Source organism: Dermacentor variabilis, unplaced genomic scaffold, assembly GCF_050947875.1.
Source record: "Dermacentor variabilis isolate Ectoservices unplaced genomic scaffold, ASM5094787v1 scaffold_12, whole genome shotgun sequence".
Lineage (NCBI taxonomy): Eukaryota > Metazoa > Arthropoda > Arachnida > Ixodida > Ixodidae > Dermacentor > Dermacentor variabilis.
In genome coordinates, this window is record NW_027460280.1 from 9,465,917 (window position 1) to 9,476,343 (window position 10,427).

At 39.0% G+C, this 10,427-nt stretch overlaps 1 pseudogene; it reads right to left on the minus strand.

Moving 5' to 3' along the window:
• Window positions 1-9,991: 9,991 nt before the first annotated feature.
• Window positions 9,992-10,173, minus strand: LOC142566436 (U2 spliceosomal RNA; annotated as a pseudogene).
• Between the last annotated feature and the right edge of the window lie 254 nt (window positions 10,174-10,427).

The following is a 10,427-nucleotide window of genomic DNA, read 5'->3' on the forward strand; positions in this document are numbered from 1 at the left end:
ATGAGAATTGGATCAGAACTACCCTACTTTGTTCATACATGGTCAATCACACTCGTGTCTTGTTGGTTAGCAGCTCCACAGTGAAGCATGTCCAATAGTGTACCTTATGTGATTTGGATGTGTGGACAAAAGCACAGGTGCACACCTCGCATTTAGCCAGATATTTTATCAGGTGCTGTATTTTCCAACCAGTTATTTAATTTACTAGTTTTACCTTTCATCTAAGTGCGGATGCTACTGAACTGCTATCACTGGGGCTGGCAATATTATATATAATATATGCTACCTTTGCAACTTGGTCCCTGTTAAAGCTTGAAGAAAAATAATCCTATAATACAAGCAGTCACATAATGTACCCCTGGAAAAAGATGGTTCATTTGCAAAACCTACTCGACATAATTTATTAATAAAAAAAAATGGGGTGAGACAGATGGAATGCCCTTCCTGAAATTATAAAAGGCAAAGTAGACTGGTCTCATTTTTTTCTACACCACCACAGCTGTGGTGCATGCTGGTAATTGCACTACAGCTGAGTTGCGAACAGAGAGCATATAAAATGTGTAATCCACCGAGTCTTTTTGATCATAGGCAACAGTTTTTTTCGTTGAAGCATTGTGACATTATAGTAAAGGAATAAACTGTTGCGTCCCTGTATGCTGCAATGAAATGCAAAGGAACAAAATTCTCTAAGTCTTTATTTCTTTCAAAAAGACAACAGCTTGCCACAGGAACACATGTTTAAGGACTATAGCAAGTTAGCCTGACAGAAAAGCAAGTAAAATTTTTTTGTTGGTTTGATTTCGTGAAAAACTGCTGTGGCTGCTAGTGCAGCTTGTAAAACTTAGGCAAATGGAACGTGGCAATCGTGCATTTTCACCACAATGGACACGACGATGCTGTGAAAGGCACAAAGATGTGAACAAATGAAAGGATCAGTCATGTGCAGTGAAGTCTTAGAAGTAAGAGAGGCTTTGAAGACATGCAGCAATACCAGATAAATATAACGGACAAATGAGCATTCAGTATGAAGTGCTGCTCACACGGCCAGGCTTGGCCATTGTAAACAAGAACAAACATGCATTGCTCGGTCTGTATACCTGCGCTCATCTGCTATACAATAGTCCTAGCCACATCCCTGACCATCAAAAATCTACCCATTCATTTAGATGGTTAGATAACATTGCTTTCTTGAACTCCTGGCATTGTTGATAGACAGCACTTTAACTGCAGGGCTACAGTTGCGTATTAGTGAATGCGTCTTGTGACATAAGCAAATTGTAACCACTCGGGCTCAACAAAGAATTAACCTCACGCTCATATATTCAAGAAAAAAAACAGTTCACCCAAGCATTTCTATACTTTCTGCAGGAAAAGAAAAATGCAATAGAAAGCATAACCAACGCTTCACAACCTTGCATTCAACTGGTCACTTTTAAGCATTATTGCTCATCTTTAAGGTCCTTTAATGAATCAAGAAAACGTGCCAACAAGCACCTTGTAACAAAAATCGTGCAACCCAACTTTGTTGCTTCGTACAACTATTAGAGTGCTTGAAAACAGCAAGTCAAATAAGCCATAAAGCTTACCATTTAAGAAAATCCTTTGCTGGGCTAGTTGGTTCATTATCAGTCTAATAGCGGAAAGTGCAAACTTCAAACGGGACAGAAAGAGAGTCCTGTGTCTGTCTCTCTATCCATCTCGTTTGAAGTTTCTGCTTTCCTTATTCCATTCAAAGCTTACTGCTTCCAAGTTCCTCATAGTGTATGTGATATTAACCATAGCAAAAGCATTTTCTTCAAGCAAATAAACATCATTAAGTAAATTTCAATGCATGTCCTTATATTTAAACATGCATGCAGATTATATCCTTGGTCGAGTCACTGCTGAAATGTAAACACATGACCACCACCATTTATATGCAAGGTGTCGTAATTTGGGATCGTCAAGCTTGGATATTAATGCAAAACGTCATTGGAGAGCAACTTTTTTTTTCTTCCTTTATATACTTCCTTGAGTATTTTCTGCCGCAAACAGAAAAGAATCTGCTTCACATAGCTGGTGCATGTTAACAGATGCAAGCTTTGAAACACATGCCATTCACATTGAGATAATGAACTTTCACGTCTCCAGCCCCTCAACTTGGCCAGAAGTGTAGTCGCTGAATATGCACTCTGACCACCACCACTGCTTCCACAAAACTCATGTTGGTGAATATGCAAACTCTATAACTATTACGCAGTGCCTTCCCACCGTGTTCCAAATTCTCCTAAGAACTACAAGTAACATGGCAGGAAAAAAGCATGCATCTGCGTGCTAGGCATGGTGAGATTGGTCTATTAGGTGCTAAATTGCAGCAAATCCATTGCCTTTGTTGCAATACACTATAAGCAAAGCTTTCCTGAATCATTACATTTACATACTATGCAAAGAGATACATGATCTCTGCACTTGTTTTTTATTTCTATACCATCTGCTTTAAATGCAAATGAAAGGTCTCATATGGCGTTATGGTATGCAACGACGACTTGCAGCTGAATGCATCATTTTGCAACTGGTGACAAAAGCATTGTGAGCAGTGGTATATGTACGTAGAAGTATGGCTTTTAGAAAATTTAGCAACGTTGAGTCGGGTATTGCTAAAAAAAAGTTTGTGAAACTGTTTTGAAGGTGTTAAGACACAGCAGTGCATGTCACAAAGATGCATGCATGTCTATGGCATTTGCACTGCCTTGCAGCATTGTTAGACATCATATACTACAAGCATAGCCTCCCATACACTTTTGTCAGGATTATATTGGTTATGCTGGGCACCTCGTAAATTTTTCACAGTCATGCTAAGAAATTTACTACTGCACCCAAGACCCAAACAGAGTTTCCTTTGTCTGTATCTGACCATAACCTTCGAAATCTTGTAGTGAAAGGACACCAGGATGGCAGATGCTTAGAGGAAGTTTATTCAACGGAGTTCCTGAAGGAGGCAAAATTGTCAACCTTAACACTGCTCAAAGAAATCACTGATGTAAAAAGTTTTGCATTGCTGTTCCATGTTTCCTATTATTTGTATGTGGTACCTGAAGGTAAAATATTAATAAAGCTCTTGAAGGGAACAGTGCTAAAAACAGGACAATGAGAGGAGATCCAACACTGTGCTGACTAGAACCAATATTTATTGCATGTTGATATCAATATATACTGGATGTACAATTGGGTGCAGAAAAAAACAGATGATGACGTACAATATGATTGTTAAGAGAACGAAATCACAGGCTGAATAGATGCATGATTTTACAGCTGTGTAGTGATAGTGGAGGCATGCCGACACAATTTTCAGAATATTTATGGATGGCAATATTGCTCAGTGGCTATGGTGTTGGGCTGCTGAGCACGAGGTCGCGGGATCGAATCCCGGCCACGGCGGCCGCATTTCGATGGGGGCGAAATGCGAAAACACCCGTGTGCTTAGATTTAGGTGCACGTTAAAGAACCCCAGGTGGTCAAAATTTCTGGAGTCCCCCACTACGGCGTGCCTCATAATCAGAAAGTGGTTTTGGCACGTAAAGCCCCAAATATTATTATTATTATGGATGGCAATAATGTCTTCAAAAGTTTTCCATAAGCTTTGTTCAGGGTGCTTGCCTAAAACTATGCACTGAGAAAGCGTGACTTTACGCTACTGCAATAAGGCATACATGTATGCTTCTACTTCTTTGCAATGCCTCCATGACCACTATTGTCTCTTGAACCAAATATGTACTTTTCAAAGGTCATACAGAGAGGTTGGCTACGGTCTCAAATGTCTTATTGGATGAGATCCATCATGGAATATTGTGGTCAAGTGTATCCCTTATTCTATTTGATAGTGAATATCTTGTACAATACTGAGACTAAAGAAATGGGTCTGTAGTTCTTCCAATTCTTAAACACCTCCATTCTTGTAATTATGCTCACATTCTTTAAAGTCTGGTATGCTTAGCGTTGTTAGGCATTGTGAATAAAGGACTGCAAGATTCCAGTGCAATATCTCCTCCATGTTTTATCAAATCAATTGTTATTTCATCTTCTCCTGCCACATTTTCCTTGGACTTATCTTGCGAAGCCCTTCAAACCTGATCAATAGTTACACATTGAACGTGCATTTCCTGTTCGCTACTACATCCAATCATGGTTACATGGCTGTTATGGGTACGGTACCCCTTTCAGTCACGGTGTCTCCATATGAAGATACGACTTTCTATGTTGAGTTTTTCATCAAAAAGCGAAGGAGTGACACTGCACACTGGTGGGGATAATATGGGAAGCATACATAAATGCAATGAACGCCATCTGATGAAGCGACGAAACACTACTAGAGAAAAAGATGTTTGAAGACGGACGACTCCATGTTTTACGGAAGCTCTGGTTTGTCGCTGCTCAAATTTCTCTTTTGCAGCAGCCTCAAACATTCAGAACGGTTAAAAACCCTGTTTTATGTGAAGAAAGAGCTACTTTTAAAGAAAAACAGTTGCACAATACTCATAGTTCTATTACTGAATAGTTTTGATCCTGTTTTCATCCGAGTCTCCATTCGGAGACACTGTGACTCACTCAATCTTTTTTACCACGCCGGCGAACCATAGCCACTGTGCGAAAACTTAAAACCACCGACACTTTTTGGACTTCTTGGGCAATCTAGTTCACCGTCGAAGAATTAAACTGTGTTTTTCAGTGTTCCTTTTAGTTTTAAGTGGTGGCATTTTTTAAATGCACAAATCGTCGTACGCACTGTTTCGTCATGAAGGTGGTAAATGCTCACATTTCCGGACCATGAAACGAACAACGTCAGTCTGGCAATTATGTCGCTTCCTCGAATGGTTGTCCAGATACGAGAGATTCCTAGTTTGGTCCCAGAACAACAGAATTTTGTTTGGGCGAAGTTGACCTGCAGAAGCAGTACAGACTGTTTTCTGTTTTTGTATTTGAGAATTTTGTCTGTGCTGCAATTTAGCATTTTCTTTTAATGTCCAACCTGAATAGCTCATTTTGAGTCACCATCCTTGCTCTAAACATGATGCGATTGTGTGAGGTAGGATGCAAAGGACCACTGGCCTCAGCAAGTCCAGTTGCCGTTTCCTTAGCAAAGCAAGTATGAGAAGTGTGTGGTAGAAACCGGGGCCACTGCCGGAAATGCGATGTTTTTCTGTGCATCGCAGCTCAGGATCACTTCTTCAAATATCACAACCTGTCAACCAGTCGATGCACCACTCGCACAACCCTGAATAGATAATGCCCCTTCTTCCTTTAAAGTGGCATAGTGAACTTGCGATAGAAAGTATTGAGTCACGATGTCTCCATATGAGGACGCGATTGACTTTGCAAAATAATATTCCTAGAGAGGGGAATTTTTTTTTTTCGAACTCTGGACACCTGAAACATTCATACCTGCAAGCTCGAAAAATGTCCTGGCAGAATACCATCATTCATGACTGAAGGGGGTACAGTTCAGTATAGTAGCCATGAAAATGGCTACAAATGCTAAGTTTGTGTTAACAATGACATTTTGTAAATACCAAATAAGGTTATCTCCTCAAAATAAGCCAACATAACGCAAATAATTTCCATCTTATTTCATGCCTGGAACTTCTTGTAAACTTTCATTATATATATACTCACAAAAGTGACCTGTTCATCTGTAGCAGTTGCTGGCCTTATGAAGACAAGTCCCTTTGTCAAAACGATGGCTTCAGCGAGAATCCTTGTTCAATTACCATGTATCTATTCTTGTCTAGGTAGCACTTTAGAGACAGAACAATTGCTATGGCCACGTCCCCACCCCATTCACAAGTTGTTACCATGTAAATCTACTAAACCTTGTGTTGAACTCAAACATTTTTTCAATAAACAGATTTAAGTTCTGCACTCGCTCTTACCAGGTAAAATTTTTAATTAACATGCAGCACCATCCATAAATAGGTTTCAGCCTATTTTTTAATAGTACCACATTTAAAATGTGTAGCACACCTGCAAACACCAATGGCCAATGACAAAGTTGGGTAAAATATTACATACTAAAAATAATGAAATTATTGTGGGAATTATCACACTTCCAAGTTCTTTGTGCACACAAAAGAAGCTATCTGTTGTCAAGTTACACAGTATCATAGTACTATGCATGCAAAGTGCAGAAAAACTGGGTAGTTTCCATTTCTTCATAAGGTAACCTTAAAATACATCACAGTTGCTCATACTGAGCTTTGTGGCCACAGAGGTGATGCACTCAGACTCGCAAAGCTGGTGCACAGTAGCATAGAAACAGAAAACATACATGGGTGTTCTGACAGCACCTACAAAGATGGAGAAGTTGCTTGGGCTGCATGACCAAATGGCATTGTCTGACTTCACAAAAAGTGATGTAACAGCCCCTCCTATTTTTTTTATCTCCCTCCCTCAATGGAGATTAAAATAATTTAATAGTGTCATTTCAGAAAAGAAGTAGGGGTGCTCAAATAATGAAATTTTCTTACTGCATCTACATATGTTTGAGGAAAGCAACCTCCAAATACTGAATCAAATTTAGAATTTCTAAAGTTGCTGAAATATAAAGTAAGTGTAGAGTGCTAGTTGTAAAAAATGAAGTGTGTTGGCATTATTTACTTGGCTTGTTTACAGGCACATATAAATGCATATTATGCTGTTTGCAAAATAGATGTCCAGTCAACTGAGGAGCGCATAAATGAGAAACAACTACTTTTAGTTATCGTGGTATGCCATGGCAATGACAGTAATGAAAAAAAGAAATTTGGAATAGCACATCTGGAGCCATGGAAAATGTTGAGTTTGTTCAAGGAGAAAAGTGTAATACTAAAGCACTGCACATTGTTTTAAAATGATTGATACATCATGCAAGTGGCCAAATAATAAATTGTTTTGCCAAAATCAAACACCTCTGACCCCTGTGTTTGCTCAAGAACTAGCGCTCATGTATAGCAACCACAGCTTCCCTTCAGCAGACTTATTCAGAATAGTCCTCAGTTCCTACCCCTTCTCTTCTTTGAGGCCACAATAAATGTTATTCTTTACATAATCAAAATAAATTATTATTCCATAATTTTTAATAATCAATTCATAAATCAAATACAAATCAAACAGCAAATACTATTCAATTCAATATTTGTGATCTGAAACATCCACACACCACTAAAAACAAGGGGACACTGCTTCTGCAAAAGTGTGCTCCAACTCATCTTAATTCTTTTACACTCTAAGAAAATGACTCCTTACGGATTGCATAAGCATGAAGCAATTCAGATGTTCACTCACAGAGATTCATTCAAAATATTTTTCTGACATTTGGAATAACATTCCAACTGAAAGGTTTTGCTTGCCTGCTCCATTAAATTTTTTTCACTCATTTCGCTTTACTTTTGAAGACCACAAACACAGAAGTGGCAAGATAACCTCTGGTAGTTCTAACAAAATTAAGGAAAGTAATGAGAACTACCATCCAAGTGCTTAGTATGTGGATAGTCTATTCAATCTATAAATGTCTGAACTCATGACCATTTCTAAAAAGCTGCATATATTAACCAACAACACATTTCAGTTCTACAAAAGTTCAGTGACTGCAACCTTTATCACTGCCTCCCATAAGTGGCCAGCTGTGTAAAAACAATGACCACAAACCTTTCCCCAAGAAATCCTTTACTGAAAACAATGTAATAGTCAATTTATGCAAACTACTGTTGCTTATTCAATTAGTTATGCACAACAATCTAGGAGAGAAGGGCAGAGTTCTTAAATTAAAAGAAGCATTGCTTTTCATCATGACAATGCCAGATCCCACAATATCTGAGGGAAGATAGCTTGTGCTTGAGTGGGATGTGTTGCTTGACAGTCCCTCCCTCCTCACATACGGTACCCTTAGACCACTTCGTCAACATGAAAAATTTCTCAACATCTGAGGACATTTAAGTGGATTTATATGTTTCTTTCAGTAAACTTCTCCAAGATTTATCAAAAAAGGAATTGTGCAGTTGCTAAGCAAGTGGCAAAGAATGCAAGAAATGAATATCACCATACATTTGAATAATCTGTTAAGTGTGGTTTTATGCATCGCAATTTCCAAGGTTATGCTATATTTTGTTTTAAAATATAACCATTAATATTATATATAGTATAATATTAATATTAGTTATATAACTATTAAAAGATAAGCAGGGTATCATCAAATATCATCAAAAATCTCGAAGATATAGTAAAAGCAGCGGAAGAATTTTATACTGACCTGTACAATACCCAGAGGAGTCAGGATACCTCAATTAGAAACAGTAATGAACAGAACACAGGAACTCCTCCTATAACTAGCGATGAGGTCAGAAGGGCCTTGCAAGACATGAAACGAGGAAGAGTGGCAGGAGAAGATGGAATAACAGTCTATTTAATCAAACATGGAGGAGACGTAATGCTTGAAAAACTGGCGGCTCTTTATACGAAGTGTCTATCGATCGCAAGGGTCCCAGAAAACTGGAAGAATGCAAGCATTATACTAATCCACTGAAAGGGAGACATTAAAACCCTGAAAAATTATAGGCCCATTAGCTTACTCCCAGTATTATATAAAATATTCACCAAAATTATCTCCAATAGAATAAGGGAAACACTGGACTTCATTCAACTAAGGTAACAGGCTGGCTTCAGGAAGGAATACTCTACAATGGATCACATCCGTGTCATTAATCAGGTAATCGAGAAATCCACAGAGTACAGTAAGCCTCTCTATATGGCTTTCATAGATTACGAAAAGGCATTTGATTCACTAGAGATACCAGCAGTCATAGATACACTACGCAATCAAGGAGTACAGACCGCTTATGTACCTGGGAAAATTCAGAGATTCCAGAGCTACCTTAATTCTACACATGTAGGAAGATACCTATAAAGAACGGGGTCAGACAGGGAGACACAATCTCTCCAATGCTATTCACTGCATGCTTAGAAGAAGTATTCAAGCTATTAAACTGGGAAGGCTTAGGAGTAAAGAACGATGACGAATATCTCAGCTACCTTCGGTTTGCCGATGACATTGCTCTATTCAGCAACAATGCAGACGAGTTACAACAAATGATTGAGGACCTTAACAGAGAGTGTAAGAGTGGGGTTGAAGATTAATGTGCAGAAGACAAAGATAATGATAAATAGCCGGGCAAAGGAACAAGAGTTCAGGATCGCCATTTGTCCTCTACAGTCTGTGAAGGAGTACGTTTACCTAGGTCAATTAATCACAGGGAACCCTGACCATGAAAAGGAAATTCACAGAAGAATAAAAATGGGTTGGATCACATACGGCAGACATCGTGAGCTCCTGACTGGGAGCTTACCATTGTCATTGAAAAGAAAGGTGTACAATCAGCGCATTTTACCGGTGCTGACATGTGGGGCAGAAACTTGGACACTGACAAAGAAGCTTGATTGGGAAAAAAGTTAAGGACCATGCAAAGAGTGATAGAACGAAGAATGTTAGGCGTAACGTTAAAGGGGAGAAAGAAAGAGAGCAGTTTGGATCAGAGAGCAAACGGCTGATATTCTAATCGACATTAAGAGAAAGAAATGGAGCTGGGCAGGCCATGCAATGCATAGGTTAGATAACCGGTGGACCATTAGGGTTACAAAATGGGTACCAAGAGAAGAAAAACGCAATCGAGGACAACAAAAGACTAGGTGAAGCGATGAAATTAGGAAATTTGCGGGCGCTAGTTGAAATCGGTTGGCGCAGGACAGGGGTAATTGGAGATCACAGGGAGAGGCCTTCGTCCTGCAGTGGACATAAAACAGGTTGATGATGACGATGTTGATTTTAAAGATGCAGTATTTAAGGCAGATACACGTCTCTAAATGTATCTTTAAATTATTCTCCTGGTCTTTTAACTAATTTGCTAATTTGAGAGGCCCAATATTCTTACTTCTATTTTTCCTATGCTCAAACAGTGGTACATTCACACATGCGTTGACAACCCTCACTGCAGCATATTTGCCACATTAAGGTACACACAAAAATATTGCACAAAAGTATTGGTGAAGCAGGCTTCAAGCACTCCGGCAACTTGCAAAAATAAGTTTAATAGCTTGGGTCCAAATAGAACCCATATCAGATATTAAGCTGATAAGAACAGACACTGCACTTTGACCCTTGCTGGCCATGTCTACGTTTGCACCACCCTCTCTTTGTGGGCATTCCAAATCTACAAAATGTAACCAGTGAGTTTGAAAGGCATATCTGCTTGGGAACAAATTCTGAGGATGGCACCAGTTTCGAGATATGTGGCATCAAACTTGCCGTAAAAATTCACTTTTGTTCCACTTACTTATAAAAACTGTTCTATGCATTGACGCACGAAGGTAACTGGAACATCAATGAATTTCATTGGACATTTGAAAATTCATATCTCGAAACT